This window comes from Arvicanthis niloticus, chromosome 2, assembly GCF_011762505.2.
Source record: "Arvicanthis niloticus isolate mArvNil1 chromosome 2, mArvNil1.pat.X, whole genome shotgun sequence".
NCBI lineage: Eukaryota > Metazoa > Chordata > Mammalia > Rodentia > Muridae > Arvicanthis > Arvicanthis niloticus.
In genome coordinates this window covers 111,829,633-111,854,709 of record NC_047659.1, presented here as the reverse complement: position 1 = coordinate 111,854,709, position 25,077 = coordinate 111,829,633, and the positions used below count along the sequence as shown (strand labels likewise).

At 37.9% G+C, this 25,077-nt stretch overlaps 1 protein-coding gene across 12 annotated transcripts in view; it reads right to left on the bottom strand.

The window, feature by feature from the left end:
* The window catches only part of Macrod2 (mono-ADP ribosylhydrolase 2), a 1,857,339-nt gene that overhangs the window by 587,616 nt on the left and 1,244,646 nt on the right, over positions 1-25,077 (bottom strand). The gene's annotated exons all lie outside the window — the stretch shown is intronic.

Here is a 25,077-nt window from a genome sequence, read left to right as displayed (position 1 = left end):
GGACAAAGGAGGAGCGGTGTTTAAGAGGAAGGTGAATCTCACAGAAGTTGTGCATTCATGTACAACAGCACTGTATAGGAGCTGATCATTTTGTACAATTAGATTATGCTAAAAATGTTAACACAAAAGTGAATTTTCCCAACTCACTTTGGGACTGGGAAGAAATTCAACAGAATTTAAACAATGATTGACACAGGGCCACTGGATTTTGATTTGAGATCTTTTCAAGCCAGCCCTTTGTGCCGCCTTCCTTTTCTATTGTTATTGACACATGAGATATTAACCATCCACTGTTGTGACAAGGCTTCCAGTAACATTTTCTATGAGCTCTTAGTAGATTTTTGGAATAGCCCAAGAGTTTCCTGAATGTATAGTTGTGCATCAGAACTATTTTTTTGCAAAACCCTGAATACATGCATTTATCTCTTACCACTTTATAAAGGAATGCCTTGTAATTAATACATAAAAATAGTATTTTAAAGTATTGTACAATTAACAGTTGCCTCCTTACCTTAGAGAGCAGAGACTTTATTTTGACATTACAAAAAAAAAATTTTGGGGAGGGGGGAACGATTATTGTAGTAATGACCATTTTGGGGGGTTGTTTTTTTTTTTTTTTTGTATTGTTTTGTTTGCCTCACTCCCTGTGAATTACTGATGTTGACCCATTAAAGTTTCCCTTGTGTTACAGAACCCTTATGGCAAACATCAGTCTCCTTTGTACATAAATAAACTATAAAGAGAAAGCTTTGTGAATAAATACTGTCACAAACAAGTCAGAACCTCAACTTCAGAAATACATTTCTTTGTGTATCCAGGATGATGTAACTGTAATTTCATGCTGCCTAAATATCCAAATATAGAAAAGATAGCGTTTGCCTTTCCTATATTGCAGGGGAAATCTCATATTTTTTGCGTGTTTTAGAAGGAACAGGTCACGGCACACATTGAAGAATAAGCATGAGATGCTAACGTCAGACGCTCTCACCACTTCTGATTACATGTTATTTGCAACCACTTTACAATAAAACCTTCATTTTGAAATATGTTCCTCATCTAGAATTAATTTTGGGTGGTCTCTGCTTTTCAGGAATGAGCCAACGCATGTAGGACTTGCATTGTTATTAAACATCCAAAGGCCTTAATTAAATACGTTCGAATGAGAATATTGCTCCCATGATAGCCAGGCCTTTACATCTTATAAACATTCTCCCTAGTCGTTTTCTAAGATTAATCTTCATTTCACCCTGGTGCTTTCTAGGGGGAAGCTTTTAATATATTGGCTCAAATTGGCAAGAAGGGACGTACGGCTGGAAAGCTGGTGCTATGCCCCACTGACTGACATTTCGCTTTCCACTAGCAGGGTTACAACACCACTTAGGTAGAGTCTATTATTTTATTTACTCACACAATATAAGAAAAAATCCAGTAGTGAATATTTCAATTAAAAGCATAAATGAGGCTAATCACGTAATTGTGGTACTGGCAAAGAAACCTAATTTTTTACATACCAAGGAACCCAAAGAGGCCTATGCTTTGGTTAGTTTTATATGGAAAGCTGCATTTAGACCCTAAGGACATAAATAAGATGCGAAGCAATTGAGGAAAAATTCCTCCAGTTACTACTTAAGCCCCACATTTCTGGGTGGTTATCCATTCAGCAATAGTAAACAGAGCACCTAAGTCAATTCATCAAATACTGGCTAAAGGCCTAGTGGGTGGGTGGGTGGAAATACCAAAAAGCACAAAAATGAAAGCTTTATAAAACAACTAATCAGAAAAAAATTGATGATTCTACTTAAGCACCAAATTCTCATATAGGTATCATTACCCTTATGTTTAAATGTGGTAGGTTAAAGGAGGGTTAAGTAATCCCACATTAATCCAGCAAACAAATAACAACTCATTCTGAGGACTTCTTGCTCACTGATATTCAGTGATGCAGAACTGTATCATTTTACCTTCCCAGAGAAGACAGTGCTGTAGGGATGAAATATATAACACAAACAGCAATGTTAAGTAGAACACAGTGAATGTGTTAAGAAAAATACAAATAAAATTCATCAATATCTCAAAAGTGGGGAAGTTGCTCCTTGTGCAGGTTAAAAGATAGCTTTAATCAAAAAGATATGTTAGTTTATTATAGTCCTCCAAAGCAAAGCAAATCAATGGGTAAGGAGTATCAGGCTTTTAGCATGAAACACTATGCAGAAGCATAATGGAAACAAGTAGAAAACAGCTATTTGAAGTGAAGAAAAGAATATTTTCTTCCCCCATCTCGTCCACCTAGACCCTCAGTGCTCTACCACACTGTTAATGATTGTTCTAGGACAGGCAAAGCTAGTTTATTTTGAGTATTGGCCTACTAGGAAAACAAAACAAAACAAACAGACCACAGTAAACAGTCACACAGATGTGTGATCCACAATCCCTTCTTGCCATGTCTCAACTGTGCATCCTTGCTTAATTAACTACAAAACGAAGGAGGCATTCATTCAGAGCCACTAGCTCACAGCAGCTAAGAAGCTCATCTGGTCAGATGCATATTTCTACTCTCTAATGCCTATTAAGACTGGCAATCCTGCAGGCTTTCCACCTGAGCTTGTGTCTATAAACCACACTGTATCCTTGTAACTTGTAACCATATATTTCATTTCTAGAATGGTCCTCTACCTCCAATCAATGTTAGCATGTACATTGCATATGTAATGAGGACTGTGCCACACTGCACCCCAGCTATTTAAATCAGATACCATTATAAGACACTGCTCTGAGTAGGTCAGCACACACCAGAAAAGAATGCTAAAGCAAGAAGAAGTATGCACCATTTTCCGGAGATTGCCTTGCTTGTTGGCAGAGTTGTAGTTTTTTTTCAAATATATTTTGTTTTTCCTATTTGATCTCAGTTGCACCACATATTGATTCAAAACCAGATTTTTAAAATCTGAATTAAATTGAGTTTGATGTGATTCTAGTAAAGGAAAGGTAACATGCAACTTGGCGAAGCGTCCAGGAAGAGGCAGTTAATGTCATTCTTACTATCCTTGGTGCCTTTGAGTTCTGATCCAGAGCCCTCTGATTCAGCCCTCTGATACTGAGGTGAACAGTGCATACTGCTTGCTTTACTTTCCAGGTGAGGAAGCAGGAGATCAGGGACAATGAAATAGTACTCTCCAGTCGGGAACTGGAGTCTGCTAAGTGCAACAAAGTGGTTGAATAAAGAATACAGCCGCCAGTATGTCAGAACCTAAAAACACAGTATAGCCAAAACAGGAATAAGAAATTAATCAAATCTAAGAAACAGCCCTCTCTGGGGCAGTAAAACATCTTGTACTATTAAGACTTTTAAAAACAGTAAGATAAAAAAAGCCTAAAGTGGTTAAGATTGATAGTGTGGGTATTGGGGTTTTCTTTTTGTTTGTTTGTTTGTATGTTTGTTTGTTTGTTTTCTGTTTTTGTCTTCTGTTTGATTTACAGAAAAAGTATTCAGAAAAATACGTGGTTGTTTTCTGTTTATGGGCTTGAATAGAACCTCCATAATCAATCTGTACAATGGCTTTGAGGAAGAAAAAATGCACACACAGGAAGAAGAATTTTCTTAAAGTTCACCCAGAATATACCTGCTTGTTTGCATCACAATTACACATTAAGTTAAATCTTAGGTCTACAAGGGGAACATACTACCCAAGTTCTCCACCTTCGCTTTCTTTATGCAATCAACACTTGCACCTTTATCTCACAAACTTTTCTGTGCTTTATTTATTCACAAACTTTATTCTGTGCTTGCTTCTCAGGTTGAAAATATATCAGAGACTTCTTCCCAAATCATCATGCATAGAGAAGACTAATCCCTTAATTCTTGTAACAAAATATCTGTTCTATAGGCCCTAAAATTTGTACAAACAGTTTGCCTTCCATAAGAACTTATTCTATATGTTTATTTTTAACATCAAAGCTGTAATATAACTATTAATATACAACTTGTTAGATATTTGTTGTGGTTAATATTATCAACTTGACATGGACTAGAGGAGACAAGCCTCTGTGTATAGTTTTGAAAGATTATATAGATATATTAGATTCTGGGCATGCCTATGAGAGATTATAATTAGGTTAACTGATGTGGGAAAACCTACTATCTAAAAATGTGCTACCATTCCCTGTACTTACATACTAGATTATTTAAAAAGAAGACTAGTTGGGTGAGCATTCACAATTTTCTGCTTCTTAACTGCAGAGGCAACTTGAGTAGCTGCCTCAAATTTCAGATGCCAAGATGTCACCATAATGGACCATGCCTTCCAACTGTTAGCCAAAATAAGTCCTTTGTCTTTGAGTTGCTTTTGTCCAGGCTCAGGTTATCTCAATTATGGGAAATACTGCCTCCCATGTTAATATGTGTTTTTTTCCACAAAGAAGATTTACCAAAGTAAGATTTCTTGGCTTGAAGGGCATTCAAACTTTGAACTTTAAAAGTTACCATTAATTTTCCAAGACCAGGCTATCAAAATACATTTTATATTCTGCATTATCTCAGAGTATGTGGTTTTTATCATTGTTATTTTGTTCGTTTTTTTTTTTTTTTTGTCAGTAATTATTACCAATCTTTAGTCATTTTGTTTAATGGCCTGTCAACTGCATGCAAAGAGTAATCCCATGTGTGTGTGTTAGTGTTTGTGTGTGCGTGTTCTTGAGAATTAGAGCTCCTTTCATGTGCTTATTAGTCTTCCACATTTTACCTCTATAACTGTTTTATTTATATTTCCACTTAATTCTGAAGCGATCCCTTCCTTTTTTCTTCAGTGGTTTTTGCAGGTGAGAATTTCGATAAATCTTCCCACCCACAAAATAGTATCAGCATTGTTCTCAAATTTATATTAATGGTTTTATTTATTAAAATGTGTATTATTTGGACCAGCCCTATGATTGTGAGTAAAGACAGCTATTGCCAAGCCTGATAAATTGAGTTTGATCCCAGATGGAAGTAAAGAACTGATTCCCCAAAGTTGTCTTGTGACCTCCATATATACACTGTGGTTTGTGCACATGCGCGCACGCACATACACACATACATACACACACACAAACACACACAAACACACACATCCCACAGAGAGAAAGAGAGAGATTAAATACATAATCCAGGTATAACTTAAGTATTCTGCTTTATTGCTTCTCATGATTTATTTGAGTATGTCAGCACAATTCAACAAACAAGTTATTGTAACAGCTAATCTTGTTTGTCAACATTAGTACATCTGGAAATGCTTGTGAAGAATTTATTAGTTTCATCATTTGAGATGCATAGACCTACCCTAAACCTGGATCATTTGATGTGGGAAGATCCACCTTAAATCTGGCTCACACCTTCTGGAGACAGCCCACATAGCACAGGAAAGAAAATACCTTTTGGGTTTTTTGCCTGTTTTCCTCACTTGTATTGGCAAGTTCATCTACTGTGCTTCTGAGGCATTAGAATATACTTCTTTCAAATTCTAAAATAGACCAAGGAGCAGATGAGACATTTAGCTCTGTAGACTGAATAACTAACAGATTCTTGTCCATTCTATTCTGAGACATCCATTGGTTGACTAGACAGACTACAGCCTGTAAGACAATCTAAGAAACCTTCTTTAAATATATATTATCTATATATTGAATATATACATATGTTTATTCTATTCATTCTGTTTCTCTAGAGAACACCAACTAACACCATGATTCTCCACTTCAGTCCAAATGCTAATTTTGTCTCGCAGTAAGTTTTGAACTCCATTTGGGTGCATTTATGAACTTCGTGTAAGGGAGTCCTGACAATGTTTTGACATATGCCCCCCCCCCACATAAAACTTAAAGGAAACCATGCAATTAGAAAACAAGTTGTGTCTGTTCTGATTAATGGCTCTCAAAAATCATGGAACTGTTTCTGAAAGCACATTAAAAATCAAAGAGCTAGAACCTTATATTTGGAATAAAATACAGAGTAGGTGTTTAATAATAAATCAAGGAAAATAAGCAAATTAAGGTAACAGCAATTTCCCATATAAACATAATGGATCTTCATAAGAGAAAGAGAACAGTTAAACAATCAAGGCATTAGTGAAGAAAACTGGCTTTTTTATTAGTTTATCACAGCAGGAAGCCATCCTCACACCTGGAAATCAATGTAATAATATATCCATAAAGAATTTTCAGATAGAGACTTTGTGTCCTTAGAATTAGTAATGCTATATTTAAGTGACAAATGAACCAGCTCAAACTGGCTTGAACAAGTAAAAAGATATACTGACATAACTAAAATGTTCAAGCATTGCTGACTTCAGTCCTACATGATCCAGAAACTCATGACATCATATCTGGCATCTTCTTAAACTTCTTTGAACATCTCTCTTGGGTGCAAGTGGTAGCAAGACAGACTCCAGGAAATTACCAACCCAAGTTTAAGTTTTCTTAGCATCAATTCTAGCATAAGTGGTATGTCTAGACTGAAGCTTCCCAAACCTGTTACTTGATGGGAATCAATTTGTATCCAATAGTAAATCAGTCTCTAAGGCTAAAAGAGTTACCCTAGAGCTGGTTTCCTGACCTATCCTATGTTTTCCTACATAAATCACCACAGAGGAATCCTAGTTCACACATAAGATTTTTCTGGCTGGGAAGGACCCTATTAGGATTAATAAAACAGAGGCCAGCAAGTTTTCTGTGGAAAAAAATGCTGACAAACTGAAACACAAATGTTTGCCATCTGAATAAACATACTGTTCCCAGTCGAAGGATACTGATTGTCCATAAGCTTCCAAGAGAATGAAAGTGCATTAGAAAAGATCAAGTCTCTGTGTCTCCTAGATGCTATGGACCCTCACTAATCTCATATTCTACTTCCTACACACTTGCTTGGCTTCCTGATACTTCTCAAAAACTTGGCAGGCCACTGGAAGTCTTTAGCATTTTCAGAACATCTAACTGAAATGCTCTTGGAGAATTATTAGTTTACAATAGAGAGAACTTAACATTCCTGAAGAGATACAGGAGATGTCTGTAAATGGACAGCCAGAAAAACAGTCTGTGATGTTTAGCAACCACTTCATATATGGACCCTGCAGCTGAGCTTCTGGCTTCTCTACTCGTGGTCCCCATATCGTCTTCATTTTGATGACTCACTTCCTTAGTGAACATGAGCATCCACTCACCTCTGCACATCAAAAGAGTAAGTTTGAGAAGACCTGAAGACATAGGAGGCTTGGGGAGATTGCAAAGAGATATACAAATGACATATATACAAATGACAGCAGGTAAGATTCATTTTTATTCTTAATGTAAATTGTCATCATTATAAAAAAAGGTATTAAATTTTTGACCTATAAATACTAGTTAGACTTTTGAGATACTAGTCTCTTAAGAAATGAAAAGATGAGACAATTTAAGAGTGCATGATGCTGGCAGTGGTAGTGCATGTCTTTAATCCCAGTACTTGGGAGGCAGAGGCAGGTGGATTTCTGAGTTTGAAGCCAGCCTGGTCTACCGAGTGAGTTCCAGGACAGCCAAGGCTATACAGAGAAACCCTGTCTTGAAACCCCCCCCCCCCCAAAAAAAAGAGTGCATGATGCTCTTCCAGAGGATCCATATTTGAATGGCAGAATCCATATTGGATAGCTCAGAAATGCTGGCAACTCCACTTCTAGGAGACCATGGGTGTCTTTATGCACAGAGGTGCATGTGTGCACACACACACACACACACACACACACATTCATTCATAAATAAAAGTAGAAATTAAGCTTAATAATAATAAAAAGTAATTTTTCCCCTTGACTTCCTCTTACATATAAGCTTCCTTCAGGCACTATTCTTTCCTTTGTTCTTCCTATCACGTACTTTTTGTAATATATAAGCTGACAAATAGAACTTCCTAAGTACTTTCCAAGATTTTAGACATCAGCTTTCGGTCTGAGGGTTCACTGATATCATACAGCATAGAGTACTAAGGGGCTGAAGACAGATGGTTGGTACAGATGAACAAACACAACACCAAAGCTCCCAGCTTTTTTCCTGATCAGAGCTGTTAGGTCCAGAAGAGGTTCTATCCACAGTGAGGCAGGAACTCTAAAAATATCTGAGAAACTTTGAAACATCTAGATCAATGTCACTAATGTTAATCTCATGAAACTTTTTTTTTTTGAGCTCCCACTGAACAAGTGGCAGATCTTTTTACAGCTGCCTATTACCTCTATCTGTTCAAAAGAATCTTATAATTGTTTTAGGTATAATGTTGTTGGGTCCAATCCTGTTAGGAAAAAAGGATGCTGTTATTTAAAAGATCATTATGCAAACCTTAGTTCATGTCCTTATTTTTACCACTGATGATACCTTACCATATGTGTTTTAGCAGTTTGACAAAACTGAAGTTAATTTTCCTGGAAAAATCCAAATGTCAACCTGAGTTGACCAGAGAAATGAGGCCATGGTCTCATTGGGAAAGGGAACTTGACAGAGAAAAGGAAGAATTCATTTTCATTTTGTGAGTTGGTGCCTATGTGATCTGTCTGAGTTGACTGACTTCCTTGATATGCAAGAGAATGGTATCTGAAAAAAAATGTGGATTTTGTGTGGAAGGGTTCCCTAAGCATCAGCGGTGGCCTAAGGCACTTTGACATGTTCTTTATTTTTATTTAGTGTGTAGACTTAGAAGTTCTGTTAGGTTCTGTTATCTGTATTTTACAGAGGAGGGAACCACAGCTAGCAAGAGATATGGTATGATTCCTTGTCTTTGAATCATTACAGGATACCAGACTGTTCTAGAGAGCTGACACTTACTGCACTGAACTAAAGCATGCTTTCAGATGTCTAAATACCTCAGTGTATTAGCTGTAAATTAGAGAAATGTTCCAAAGTTTGGGGCAATCCAGCAAGAGGCAGGGAAGTCTGGTAATACGGTTTGCCATCTTGTTAAGGTGAAGTCATATTCCGGCGTGTGGTCACAGTGGATAGTACTGGAGTCACACTGAGCTAGCCTTTGTTTCCAGATTCATTGGTCATTTCCTTCTCCAGGTAGAAAACCCAATGGCTTTATCCTTCCTCTAGAGTATTTCAGCTGTTCAGCATCTATAGGATCCAATTACATGGCACCAAGTGTATCCTTGTGAGATTGTGCCTGATTGCACAAGGGGCCATCAGAAAGAATAAAGAGATGATGGCCAATTCAGTTTGGCTGATTCGAGCAACAAAAGGTGTTATGAACTTTAATTTCTATCATCACACAGTTTTAGCTTCTCAGAATGGCAGCATCTGAAATACAGAATAGCTAAGGTTTAAAATCTCTGCAAAATATCAAGTACCACTGATAACATCATAAGAAACAGAAAAATAATGTCAGCAACAGAATCTCAAAAAATATATGGTAAATGCTGGCAACCATAGTTATTCTCATTTATCCTTATACCCAGCACAGGGGAGGGGGGAAATCCAAATCAGACATTTTTTTTTTAATGGAAAAGAGAAGTGGAAAATGGGTTCTATTTCCCCTTTGTAGCTTCATTCATAGCGAGTACCAGCCTGTTAGCCCAAGATCAGACAAAATGAAGTGATGGAAGAACATCTCTGCCTTGTAAAAAGTCAGATCTGAAAACCAAAGTGGGCTAGCTGGTTTGCTCCCAAGAAGACACCACATCCTGACACATCCTAGAGGAACCACTGTACTCAGAACAGCAGAGAATCCACTGCACTCTGAGCAGTGCTGGCCTCCCAGGAGTGTTAACATGCCCAGGATCATAGCTCTGCACCTGATCCCACAACACCCAGAAGAAGCTAGGCTCCAAGAAGCTCTAACATGCCTAGGATCATAGGATTTCAGGATCCCAAAGGCAGCCTGAGTCCCAGGAGCTCTTCCACACAGGATCTCAGGATCACACGATCACAGAGATAGCTGGACTCTGAGGAGTTCTGACACAAGCAAGATAACAGGAGAGTAAGGTTCCAGTTAGAGACAGTGAGTGAAGGTAGCACTAGAAATAACCAGATGTCGAAAGGCAAGTGCAAGAACATAAGCAACAGAAACCAAGGTTACCTGGCATCATTACAACCCAGTTCTCTCACCATAGCAAGTCCTGGACACCACATCACACCAGAAAAGCAGGATTCAGATTTAAAATCACTTCTCATGTTGATGATAGAGGACTTTAACAAAGACATAAATAACTCCCTTAAAGAAATACAGGAGAACACAGGCAAATAGGTAGAAGACCTTAAAGAGGAAACACAAATTTCCTTAAAGAATTGCAAGAAAACACAACCAAGCAGGTGAAGGAATTAAAAAAAACGATCCAGGATCTAAAAATGGAAGTAGAAACAATAAGGAAATCTCAAAGGGAGACTACCCTAGAGATAGGAAACTAGGAAAGAAATCAGGAGTCATAGACGAAAGCATCACCAACAGAATAAACAAGAAAGAAGAGAGAATCTCATGTGCAGAAGATACCATGGAAAACATTGACACAATTGTCAAAAAAATGCAAAATGCAAAAAGCTCCTAACCCAAAACATCCAGGAAATTCAGGACACAATGAGAAGACCAAACCTAAGAATAATAGGTATAGATGAGGGTGAAGACTCCAAACTTAGAGGGCCAGTAAATATCTTCAACAAAATTATAGAAGAAAACTTCCATAACTTAAAGAAGAGATGCTCATGAGCATACAAGAAGCCTACATAGCTCCAAGTAGACTAGACTAGAAAAATTCCTTCCATCACATAATATCAAAACATCAAATCTACAAAACAAAGAAAGAATATCAAAAGCAGTAAGGAAAACTGTCAAGTAAGATATAAAAGCAGATCTATAAGAATTACACCAGACTTCTTACCAGAAACTATAAAAGCCAGAAGATCCTGGACTGATACCATACAGACCCTAAGAAAACACAAATGCCAGCCCAGAATACTATACCCTGCAAAACTCTCAATTACTATGGATGGAGAAACCAAGATATTGCATAACAAAACAAAATTTATACAATATTCTTCCATAAATCCAGCACTACAAAGGATAACACAAGGAGGGAAACAACCTAGAAAAAGCAAGAAAGTAATCTTCCAACAAACCCAAAAGAAGATAGCTACACAAACATAAATTCACCTCTAATAACAAAAATAACAGGAAGCAACAATCATTTTTCCTTAATATCTCTTAACATCAATAGACTCAATTTCCCACAAAAAAAGGCGTAGACTAATAGACTAGATACATAAACAGGACTCAGAATTTTGCTGCATACAGGAAACGCACCTCAGTGACAAAGATAGAAACTACCTCAAATTAAAAGGCTAGAAAACTATTTTCCAAGCAAATAGTCCCAAGAAACAAGCTGGAGTAGTCATTCTAATATTGAATAAAATGGACTTTCAAAAAGTTGAAAGTTCCTTATCAAAAAAGATAAGGAAAAAACACTTTATACTTGTAAAAGAAAAAAAAATCTACCAAGATGAACTCTCAGTTCTGAATAGCTATGCTCCAAATGCAAGGGCACCCACATTCATAAAGGAAACCTTACTAAAGCTCAAAGAACACACTGCACCTCACACGATAATAGTGGGGGACTTTTAACAACCCACTCTCAGCAATGGACAGATCATGGAAACAGAAACTAAACAGAGACACAGTGAAACTAACAGAAGTTATAGACCAAATAGATTTAACAGATATCTATAAAACATTTCATCCTAAAACAAAAGAATATACGTTTTTCTCAGCACCTCATGGTACCTTCTCCAAAATAGACCATATAATTGGTCACAAAACAGGCCTCAACAGATACAAAAAGATTGAAATAATACCTTGCATCTTATCAGATCACCGTGGACTAAGGTTGGTCTTCAATAATAACAAAAACAATGAAAATCCCACATACTCGTGGAAACTGAACAATGCTCTACTCAATGGTAACTTGGTCAAGAAAGAAATAAAGCAAGAAATTAAAGACTTTCTGGAGTTTAATGAAAATGAAGGCCAGTCAAGCCAAAACTTATGGGACATAATGAAAGCAATGCTATGAGGAAAACTCATAGCTCTAAGTGTCTAGAAAAAGAAACTGGAGAGAGCATACACTAGCAGCTTGACAGCACACCTGAAAGCTATAGAACAAAAAGAAGCAAATACACCCAAGAGGAGTAGACTGCAAGAAATAGTCAAACTCAGGGCTGAAATCAACCAAGTAGAAACAAAAAGAACTATACAAAGTATCAAAAAAATCAGGAGCTGGTTCTTTGAGAAAATCAACAAGATAGATAAACCTTTAGCCAGAGTAACCAGAGGGCACAGAGATAGTATCCAAATTGATAAAATCAGAAAAGGGAGACATAACAACAGAAACAGAGGAAATTCAAAAAAAAATCATCAGATCCTACTACAAAAGCCTATACTCAACAAAACTGGAAAATCTGGATGAAATGGACAATTTTCTAGAGAGATTCCTGGTACTAAAGTTAAATCAGGAGCAGATAAACCCCATATAAACAGTCCTACAAACACTAAAGAAATAGCAGCAGTCACTAAAAGTCTCCCCAGAAAAAAAAAAAGGCCAATACCAGATGGTTTTACTGCAGAATTCTATCAGACATTCAAGGAAGACCTAATACCAATTCTCTTTGAACTATTCCATAATATAGAAACAGAAAGAACACTACCCAATTCATTCTAAGAAGCCACAATTACAATCATACCTTAACCACACAAAGACCCAACAAAAAAAGAGAACTTCAGACCAATCTCCCTTATGAATATTGATGTAAAAATATTCAATAAAATTCTCACAAGCCAAATCCAAGAACACATCAAAACAATCATCCATCATGATAAAGTAGACATTATCCCAGGAATGCAGGCATGGTTCAATATATGGAAATCCATCAACATAATCCACTATATAAACAAACTCAAAGAAAAAAAACACATGAGCATCTCACTAGATGCTGAAAAAAATTGACAAAATTTAACATCCCTTCATGGATGAAGATCTTGAATCCAAGGTCCATACCTAAACATAGTAAAAGCAATATACAGCAAACCAGTAGCCAACATCAAACTAAATGGAGAGAAACTTGAAGCAATACCACTAAAATCAGGGACTAGACAAGGCTGCCCACTCTCTCCCTACCTATTCAATATAGTACTGGAAGTCCTAGCCAGACCAGTTAGTCAACAAAAGGAAGTCAAAGGGATACAAATAGGAAAGGAAGAAGTCAAAATATCGCTTTTTGCAGATGATATGATAATATACTTAAGTGAGCCCTGAACTTCCACCAGAGAACTCCTAAACCAGATTTAAAAAAAAAAAAAAAAAACCTTCAGCAAAGTGGCTGAATATAAAATTAACTCAAACAAATCAGTAGCCTTCCTCTACTCAAAGGATAAACAGGCTGAGAAAGAAATCAGGGAAATGACACCCTTCACAATAGTCACAAATAATATAAAATACCTTGGTGTCAATCTGAACAAGCAAGTGAAAGATCTGTATGACAAGAACTTCAAGTCTCTGAAAAAAGAAATCAAAGATATCAGAAGATGGAAAGATCTCCCATGCTCATGGACTGGCAGGATTCATATAGTAAAAATGGCCATCTCGCCAAAAGCAATCTGGAAATTCAATGCAATTCCCATTAAAGTCCCAACTCAATTTTTCATAGAGATAGAGTAATTTGCAATTTCATTTGGAATAACAAAAAACCCAGGCTAGTGAAAACTATACTCAATAATTAAAGAACTTCTGGGGGAATCACCATCCTTGACCTCAAGCTGTACTACAGAGAAATAGTGATAAAAACTACATGGTATTGGTACAGAGACAGGCAGGAAGATCACTGGAATAGAATTGAAGATCCAGAAATGAACCCACATACCTATATAGGGTCTCTTGATCTTTGACAAAGGAGCTAAAACCATCCAGTGGAAAAAGGACAGCATTTTCAAAAAAATGGTGCTGGTTCAACTGACGCTCAGCATGTAGAAGAATGCAAATTAATCCATTCTTATCCCCTTGTACAAAGCTCAAGTCCAAGTGGATAAAGGACCTTCACATAAAACCAGATACACTGAAACTAATAGAAGGGAAGGTGGGGAAGACCCTCAAATACTTGGGCACAGGGGAAAGTTCCTGAACAGAACACCAACAGCTTATGCTCTAAGATCAAGAATTGACAAATGGGACCTCATAAAATTGCAAACCTTCTGTAAAGCTAAGGACATTGTCAATAGGACAAAACGGCAACCAACAGATTGGGAAAAGATCATTACCAATCATATATCCCATCCGATAGAGGTCTAATATCCAATATGTGGAAAGCACTCAAGAAATTACACCCCAGACAACCAAATAACCCTATTAAAAATGGAGTACAGAGCTAAACAAGGAATTTTCTACTGAGGAAACTCAAATGGCCGAGAAGCACCCAAAGAAACGTTCAACATCCTTAGTTATCAGGGAAATGGAAATTAAAACAACCCTGAGATTCCACCTCACACCAATCAGAATGCTTAAGATCAAAAACTCAGGTGATAGCAGATGCTGGTGAGGATGTGGAGAAAGAGGAACACTCCTCCATTGTTGGTAGGATTGCAAGCTGATACAACTACTCTGGAAATCAGTCTGGCGGTTCCTCAGTAAATTGGACATAACATTACATGAGGACCCAGCTATACCACTCCTGGTCATATACTCAGAAGATGTTCCAACATATAACAAGGACACATGCTCCACTATTTTCAGAGCAGCCTTACTTATAATAGCCAGAAGCTGGAAAGAACCCAGATGTCCTTCAACAGAGGAATGGATACAGAAAATGTGGTACACATTACACATTGGAGTATTACTCAGCTATTAAAAACAACAAATTCATGAAATTCTTAGGCAAATGGATGGAACTAGAAAATATAGTCCTGAGTGAGGTAACCCGATCACAAAAGAACACACATGGTTTGCATAATATCCACTATGACAAGTGGATATTAACCCAAAAGCTCAAAATACCCAAGATACAACTCACAGACCACATGAAGCTCATGAACAAGGAAGACCAAAGTGTGGGTGCTTCGGTTCTTCTTAGAAGAAGTAACAAAATACTCATGGGAACAAATATGAAGACAAAGTTTGGAACAGAAACTGAAGGTGGGGCTATCTGGAGACTGCTCCACTTGGGTATCCATCCCATGTGCATTCACCAAAGGCAGATGCTGATGTGGACACCAGGAAGTGCATGCTGACAGGAGCCTGATATAGCTGTCTCCTTAGAGCCTCTGCCAGAGCCTGACATACACAGAGGCCGATGCTTACAGCTAACCATTGAACTGATCACAAGGTTCCCAGGGTCTCAACCACCAGCCTGGGAGCACATAGGGAGGGACCCATGGCTCCAGCTGTATATGTAGGGGAGGATAGCCTTGTTTGGCATAGGTGGGAGAGGAGGTTCTTGGTTCTGTGAAGGCTGGATGCCCCAGTGTAGGGGAATTTGAGGGTTGGGAAGTGGGAGTGGGTAGGTGGGTAGGGGCACATCCTCATAGAAGCAGGAGGAGGGACAATGGCATAGGGCGTTCTGGTGGGGGGATGGGGAAAGGGGATACATCTGAAATATAAATTAAATATCTATTTTTTAAAAAAGAAAAGAAAAGAAAGGAAATCAAAGTGGGATGGCTACAGAGAGAAAGCCAAATATCACATCTGCCTCCTCACACTATCCAGACCTAGCTCTACATCACAGTCACCAGGAAGACACAGTAAGCCCTGATGTGCAGGTCACATCTAAGATCAATTACTTAGAGATACCATACTGTGCCTTTAAAAAATTTGTGCCATAGGGAGAGACACATGACTCCAGCTGTATATGTAGGGGAGGATGGCCCTGTTGGGCATAGGTGGGAGACAAGATCATTGGTACCCTGAAGGCTGAGCACTGAGGGTGGGGAATCTGAGGGTGGGGAGGGAGGCTGGGGGTAGGTGGGTAAACACCTTCATAGAGGCAGGAGGAGGGAGGATGGGATAAGGGGTTCCTGGGTGGTGGGGGAAATATGGTAAGGGGATAAAATTTGAAATGTAAATATTATATCCAATAAAAGGGGAAAAATAGAAAAGCGGTTAGAACCAACATTCTTAATAAAATGTCAGCCCTCTTTAAAAAAAAAAAAAAAACCTATCTTGATACTAAAATTTGTTTTGAGAATTGTATATTGCAGAATGATCAACCTTGGTGTATCTACTCAACAAGCAAGCTGGGCAGACCTGCTCAAACCTCTGAGGTCCGTGAATTCTATCTGGAGGCAGCGAAGACACAGCATCAGAGGATTGTCAACTTGCACTCCCCCCCACCCCTCTTCTAATATCTCAACGCCCATAATCAGCTTGAAGAAGCTAATGATGAGTCAGCGCCCCTATTCCCTGGGCATGGGGACTAAGGTGGTAAATGTTGGGCTGTCTCCCTAGGAAAAAGTAGTGGTTTTGTCGGAATAGAGAGGATTAGCTAGGGTTTATTGCATAGCCATAACCTATTAGTAGAAATCTGTATAATTAATATCAAGATGAAGATATAAATTCTTAAATGGCACCAATTTACTTTGTTTACAAATTTTAAGGTTTTCAGTGGCATGAGCTTTTTAGTGATATAAGAGTGAGATGAATATTGTTACTCTCATAGGCATTGTACCAGTATAACACACTTAGGAATACAAAGCTTAGACCCAGTCCTTCTTTAACTTTTTTAACTGATTTGAGATGGTCAGCCTGTGAGTTAAGGGACTATAGCAAATTCATGACTTGGAGTTTATTATAAGGGTGTTCTCTATGTTTTATTTAGAAATAGCTGAGTGGAGTTAACAGGCAACACTCCAGATTACCTTACATGGATAGCTGGTTTTCAAAACATCAGAAATCCTTAGAATTGACATGACAAACATTTCAGTATTAATGTTCATTTTCATTAGAGACCTGTCTGCTCCGGACAGCTTCCTATGTTAAACTCTAAGAAGAAATTGAGCATCCTTGGAGTTACTCCAGTTGTGGTGAGACAGCCACTAGGCAAGAATTGCCACTTTCCTTCTACAGACAAATTACTGTCCAGAAAAGGACACACTTGCAGAATAGTCGACTGATTATATCTGCCTAGACAGAGTAATCAGCCCTTAATAATTCTGCAGCACTAAGGTCTGTCAGATGATCCTGGGCCAGAAGGCAGAAGAACAGATGCTCCAACGTTTCAAAGTAGAGCGAGCGTCCGGGTGTTCAGAGGTCTCTATAAATTGGCTAAGTTTTAGAAGCTATGCTTGGTGCTTCCCACAATTATAGTCAACTCAGTCATTCTGGATTTCTGATGGGGTTGAAAACTTATAGCTATTTACTTTGAGAGAAAAGATCTGAGTGTATGGTCATCAGCTGACATTCATCCTAAAGCCAAGGAAAAAGCCAGGTTCAGAACTAAGTGTTTTAATTAGGATAGATGACAGAGGTGCTGGTTAGTCAACAAAAGGATGGACTGGGTATTAGGACTATCTTGTTCCTCACTGGTACAAATAGGCATAATTATGCTCTAATTGTATTTTGAGAGAAAAGTTTCCTTTTAACAGGAAGGGTGATGTGTAGGAGGAGCTAAGGTGGGAGGAGTACTGAGAGGAAGAAAAGGAGTAAGAAGAGGAGAAGAAGAAGGAGAGGAGAAGCTAGGTGATGAAAGAGGGATAGAGGGGGGAAACAGGGAAGCAGATGTTTATGTATCTCCACCAGTCAAAGATAGTTGATATATCTAGGTTGGGTAGTGGGTTACACCTCTGATTGAACAATACCAAACTTATAAAGCCTATGATTAACATTTCTTAAAAAAATGTATAAATGCAAAAAGGAAAAGGGGGCATGGGATAGGGGTTTTCTAAGGGGGGGGGGAATGGGGAAACGGGATGGTATCTGAAGTGTAAATGAAAGATCTAATAAAAAAAAAAATTTGTGCCTAGTTGCATCATGCCATTTATATCACAGATAATGGAGTATAACTCTGAGCAGTAAGAATATCCAACCCTGTGTTCCCATACAGCCCAGAGCAATGGAAATACACAGAAAGTCTAATTCCTGGGTAGATAGTCATGTATGGATAGATAAAACGGATTTTGAAGTTATTTTTATGAGAGAGAATTCATAGACAAAAATGTTCTTTGAAGAAAAATGTCACTCAAAGATCTGGAGGATGGGAAGCAATGGGTTTATTTTCTGAAGACTTGGTGGCCTAAGGATCGAGAGAATGAGTGCTATAAAAATAGGTGGATAAGATAGTGCGAGGAGAGCCTCCTGTTTTAGATGTTCTAATGGTTCTTCAGGCCCCATATCTGCCTGCGGGATTCCAGTTGTCCCAGCAATTACTGTCAGACTTCACAATTATTATAAACCAAGCACAGTTCCCTAGAAGGGAATGAGAAAGCTCGTTTTTCCAGAGACATCCTGTTGCAAATATTTGATGAGGTCAACAAAGCTACTCCTTGGGCCTTCTGGGTTTCTATTAAGCTCATAAAAGAGATATTTCACACTGTAGAAAGCTCATTTTTACTTTACAGATTTATGAGGGGAGCCAGTCTGACCGATGAAAATGTCAGTCAATTCTCCTCTTAAAAAATAAGTTAAAATGAGAGGTCAGCCAGCGTGAAGCAGGTTATAATCCTTGTAGGAAAACTGAGCACTGAGGTTACAAAAGAGGAAGAAAATGGTAATGAGGGTGATTCTGCTGTAAAAGCCCAAGCAATTAATTATTCTTCAGAATACACATCAAATTTCACAACGGTAATATTCACAGGCTGGCCCTCGTGAAAACATATGATAGTTATTAGCTAAAAGTCATATAGCCTCTCACCAGCAAAATTCTTGCACATAAAACCCAAATGTCAGTGTTTTGAAGAAGAGTTACATTGTGGGTTTTATAGTAAGAGTGGTGACCCAAGGACATGCATATACATGACACATCTAAATGGTTCTGGTGGTCTGATTTATCATGAGTTCAATGCTCTGGGATGCTTGGATTCTAGTGATAGTTTTATCCCTACCTCTGATTACCTGTACCCAATAAGGCAGTGGCATCTCTTTTATCAAACCCCAAAATTACTAGATTGGATGTTACTAACTAGAGTCTTCATTAAATCAAATGTTAGAGAAGTGAGATTAATATTGTCACAGCTAACATTGCTGGCCAGGAATTGGAATGCTGAGTACTGTACCTTTCTCTTTTTTTCTGTTAAGTGGGCTCACTGGTATCTGACAAAGTATTACTGCCAGCACGCCTGATGACTCAGAAAGTCAAGCCTCTGCACCCCCAATCCTATGGTGTATAGTCTTTTGTCTAAGAGGACAGTCTTGTCAGCTTTGTCAGGCTGCTATTGACCAACTCATTTTCACAGCCCCTGCATGGCTTAGCACCAGACTCCACGTCAGGGAGCACAGCAGTGTTTGACACACCAATCCTTTTAGACAGTATGAAGAATAATGTGAACATGGCATTTAATACAGAAGCAAGGGGAAGTCTGAGGTGAGTGATCAATAGATATCTATGTACAATGTGATTAATCAGTTCCTTGCTATATCTAATCACCTTTGAATTGCACAGCTGCTCTTTACAGAAAGTGTTGGGAATCTAGCCTAACATGTTACGTAGATTCTCATAAAGTTGACAAAAAAATAAACCTCAAGAATACTTAAAATAAATATATATGATATGTAACATAACTCTGTATATGTGTGCATTAACAGAGGCATGTGTGTGCATGCGTGTGTGTGTGTATGTGTGTATGTGTGTGTATGTTTGTGAGAGATAGAAATAGCATTTGTGGTTGAAACCATAGATGAGAGGAGATCATTTCAAAGAAGGGTGTAACATAAGGAGAGGTATCCACATAACTTGAAGCTGCTATAAAATGCTTACAACCCATTAAGGAGAAATGAGTAAAAATGCAGCTCTAATATCAAGTTGTTTTAACTAAAGATACAGGTAAACAAACATGATAATTAAAATTAAAATGATTCAAAGGCTTTGGTCATCAATATGTCAGCTGAAAACCCACAAAGAACTCATCCATAGCTCCCACTCTTCACTGGCAACTGACTAGAGACATATCTTTTTTCCATAAACCCAGTATTCATTTTCAAAGCCCTGTCATGATCTGGTTCCTAAAGCTTGGATTGAGGAAAAGAGTCAGTGTTAGGACAGTTAATAGCTTCAGGTTTCATCCAAACTCCAGCAAAACCATCATATAGATGTCTGCATGTCTTTGATTCTTGAAGCTTGAAGCCCTCATTACTGTTATCTACTCCAGGGGAGAAGAATTTAAAGCCTTTGGTCCATGTGCCTTGCTGGGTAAACTCCAGTAAACATACAGTAAGACTATGAGTTGAAACAATAGCCTAAGCCATGGACTTGTCTAAGATCTGAAACTATGTGCCAATGTCCTGATATCTATTACTGAGACAGTTTTTAGTACACATAAGGAAGAGAAGGCTGACTAGTCTTAGCTACATAACCTTCTAGTCTCTGCTCCACATCTAAGTGTGTGTATGTGTGTGTGTGTGTGCACACACATGCTAATCTGTCATGATATTTATATATTCAAAAAGATTAGAAATAATACATGATGTATCAAATGTGGTCATAAAGAGTAATTACATCTCTTACAGATATATTAGTTTCAACTGGAAAATACTATGTAAATAAAATTCTAAGAACTCGTCATCATACTTGGATATTAACTCATAAATTAGTTGTGTGTTTTATTCAGAAATGATTTGAATAATGAGTTGGGGGTTGGTCAAGGAGAGAGAGACAGAGGAGTTGAACTAGGGAGTCCATGGTTCAATGAGAACTGGAATGCCCACATTTCTGGAAAAGCCTTAGAGAAGTAACACATGTGAAGAAGGAGGGAGAGAGAGAAAGGAAGAAACAGAGGCTGGGATGAGTGTAGAGGGAGACTCATGATGGCCATTCAATTTGTTTTTCCCTGCAATATAGGAGCCAATCTTAGGAGAGTTACTGATGAAACAGTTGGCCCTGAGTTCAAGGTGTGTGTGTGTGTGTTTTTTTTTTTTTTTTTGACAAGTCACTGATTAATATTCTACTGTACTCTGGGGCCCAAGTCCTAAGTCTATAGAGACTAAAGTGAATTTCCAAGCCAGTTTCAGAGATGAGAAAAGCTTTAAGTATGACTTTAAAAATTCATGAAAGCCAATGCTTTAATTATACTTCATCATACTTAGTTATCTGGGCGAAGTGAAATGGAAAATTTAGAGAAAAGGCGGTTGTTCCATTCTACGGTCTGATCAATGACAGCTTTTCCAGAAATTAAAACATTCTGCCACCTACTCACAAGACCCTGGCTCTGAGTATTGTGAAAGCCAGATGGCGGAGCTGTGAATGCTATTATTGCCCACGGTCAGGAGCAGGAAAGGTAAACTTGATTAGAAGCAAAGGAGCTGCTGTTGTTCCTGCTTGATGTGATTCAGCGAGATGGCGTGTCCTGGACAGTGAAAGGGGACGTAGGAGAATGGAGTCTTGCACCTGCCATACAGCATCATGACACTTTCTCAAATACCTCAGTTGTCTTCTGAAAACTGAAAGCATTTCAAAATAGAGCTTCTCTTTCCTCTTCGGCTGTGTGGCTCTCTTTCCTCGCTATCTTTTACTTTTAGCCATTACTTATTGTTAGACCTCACTTTTTATGGTTTTCCTCTCTTACCACTTGATGGAAGCAGAGAAACCTTTGTTAAAATTATGCACACTCTACAGGGGGCATGAGAGGATGATACTGCTCCTCGCAGAGTCATGAGTTATTGAAAATAAGTGCCAAATGGGGATACACTCTTCCAGTATTTGGTCAAAAGGGTTCTAGAGTGTCCCTAAACTGCAGAGGATATTAACTGTACAAAGCTTTTTTGTACATCACACACTTGATGGCACTGACCATAAGGCTTCCTCCTGCTCGCTAGCTTTCAGAATACTGGAAGGTGCTATGAAGGTTGTTAAGGGAAGAAAAGACATCAGCACTCTTACCCAGATATTTGTTATATGTGCTAGGTACAATAATTAGCAGTCTGGCAACATATGCCCATTCCTTCAATAGTGGCATAAATATTATGGAGTCATCAACAGATTTCTAATTGTATTAAAGACCCATTTCAAAGAAAGAACTTTATGCTTGGTAAGGTTGATCCCATCAAGGATCAGAGCCTGGAGAATGTATGGGCTCTTGGGGACATCTAACTGTTCTTACTTTGCTATGGACATAGTAACACACTGCCTTCTTAAAAACCTGTCCTTATCTTCATAAATTAATACAGCTCCTACCTCTCATCTTATGAGGTCTTTATTTATTTTTATTTTTTATTTTCCTAATATAGAGATTCACAGCTGGTCAAAGTGTAGAGAATAATAGCTGTGGGCGCTCACTTCTGAATGAAGCATCCATACCACATTCTCTTACTTCCAAGACTCAGTCAGGGGTCAGGGAGAAGTGCTGTGATACAGTGTCTCCCGGACATATCAGAGCCATTACACTCATGAGTTCACAGTGGTTGTAGTTGTCTGCATAAGACTTGTATAAGATCCATCTAGTCAACATCTCAACATGAAAAGGGGAGAGATTCATCCCCAGCCAGATGAGGCAGTGCTGGCAGTTTATGACTTCTAGGGAAGGGAGAATCAGTAGCTTTCAGGAGCATGGCCTATGATGGATTGTCCATGTGCTGGCAGAATGTCCTACATGCATGCACATGTGAACGCTACTAATTTTATTCACCGAGTCATTAAAACAACAAAAATTGAAGTGAGGAGTGGCTGCTCTGGCAAGACTAGGAGAGCTAGATGTGCTTTCTACATTACATACATTTATGAAATTACCATAGAATAAACGATTCCTTAAAATTATGCCAAAAACAAGTGTGAAAGACAAAGAGTACCTCCTATGAGTAAAGCTTATGAACTTTATGAGGGACGGGATAATGAAATGAAGAACATTTAAAAGATATTCTTAGTGTCTTCGTTAGGTACTGGATGGGAAAAGTTGTCCTAACCATTACCTTTAAGTGAGTAGAATTGGCTAAAAACCTCCATGCCTAGCTGATAAACAACAGTTATGTAAAAAGCAAAGAAACACAAGCAGAAACTGAACTCAGGTCCAGAGGAAGTTCACCCATGGTTTATCAACATGAGGATGAATCCCTTCCCCCTTTTCCAAGGCATTAACTACTCAGATACTGGGTGCCTACAGGCAAGGCCTTAATAAATTAGAAAAGTCCACAGATGCCTAGCTAACAGTCTGTTTGGCAGTGATGGTAGTGACAGGCAAGCCACAGTGTCCCCTTGTTCAATCTAACGGATGAGTTGAAAGATTTGGCTGTCAGACCAGCATGAGGCCTCATTTTTCTTCCCTGCTGCATAGGGTGCCCCGTGCTGCAGCCAACATTTGATTGTGATTAATTTGTCAGGGAGGGCTGTACAATGGAAATGGAGAAATAGATTGCCAATTATAGCTAGTCGCTCACACTGCCTAGCAAACAAGTGCCTTTCTGCAGATCTGACGGCCCTGGGCATACTGGATTACGTCTAGGAGGGAGAGAATCTATTCTTAAAGATGAAGAAAAGATTGAAGGTGACTTGAGGTTTTGTTGGTTGTTATTGTTGTTGTTGTTATTGTTGTTGTTATTACTGTTGTTATTGTTGTTGTTGTTTTAAGTGATGGGTTGATGTGCTAAGCTCCAAGGGGGAAAAAACCACTCAGCAGTTTGCTTTCAATTCTGTTGGTTCACAATGCATTGTCCTTTTGGGTTAAGTCTTAATAGTATTAATAAAAGATGTGAACGATTTCTCTCTACAATTTATACCAAAATGGGTCAAAGAAAAATGTACCTTTGATGCCTTCTGGCATGTTTGAGCATGGTAATCATGGACTAGTAGAAATGACAGCAGCTACACCATCTTTCTTCTCTCAGGTGATTTTCAAGGACCTGATAGTGGGCAGCAGAATTCTAAGATATGTCAGTATATCACAAATACCTAAGGTAAAACTGCTTAAAGGGCCACAGGCTTAATTCATCCTTATATGACACAACTTGCTTATTTGTGTGGCAAAGGTGGTAAGGCAGGTCATATTTCTGGCACTGAGAAAAAGCTGTTTTCATTATCTTGTAAAGAATAGAAATTAAGAAAAATTATTCAATGTCAAGATTAAAATGAAAATCAGATCTTAAAAATATACCCATAAAGTAAATTTTCTATATTACATCACAATTATGAGTACTAAAGAGATAAAAACCTAGGTTTTATTTGGAAAATAAATGAAATGTGTTTAGGTATATAATTCAATTTATATTTAATACTTAAAATATATTTCATATGTACACATATACATTTATACACATATAGCAAATATATACTTATGATGTATATATCAATTTTAGTGTATTTATAATATATGTGTATGTAAACATATATATACATATATAAATGGTTTGACATAAACATACACGTGTTGCATATTTAAACTAGGTTACTAGAAAATAATGGATGAATTTTATAAATTATCTTGAAATGGAAAGATTTTCCTACAGTATAAAATAGAAAAAAGATTGGCTCTTTTAATATATTTACAGACATAATTTTTTTTAATATACAAGAAACTCAGGAGTGGCTGCTTCTTAGAGATATACTGAGTTTCCAATGGTGAAAAATGTTTTCTTATACTTTCTGTAATCATTTATACTGCTTTATTAATTTTGATATTTTTGTATATAACTTTAATGATAAATGTTCTCCTCTAAACCTTACCCTGTCTCTCACACTATCTTTGGTAATATTTGTGACACATATGTTTCATATGTTCCAGATAAGTGTCTTTTGTTTATTTTTAACTAAAGAAATCTCAAGGCTGAGTAGGGAACATGAACCCACCAATCAAATAGTCAGCTGAGGCTCAGTGGAGGATCTGAGATGACCCACTTTAGTGACAATGGGAACTTATTCAGATGTGCCATTCCTCAGGTATCATACTAGACAGTGAAATGACAGGGATAATATATAATTCCAGGT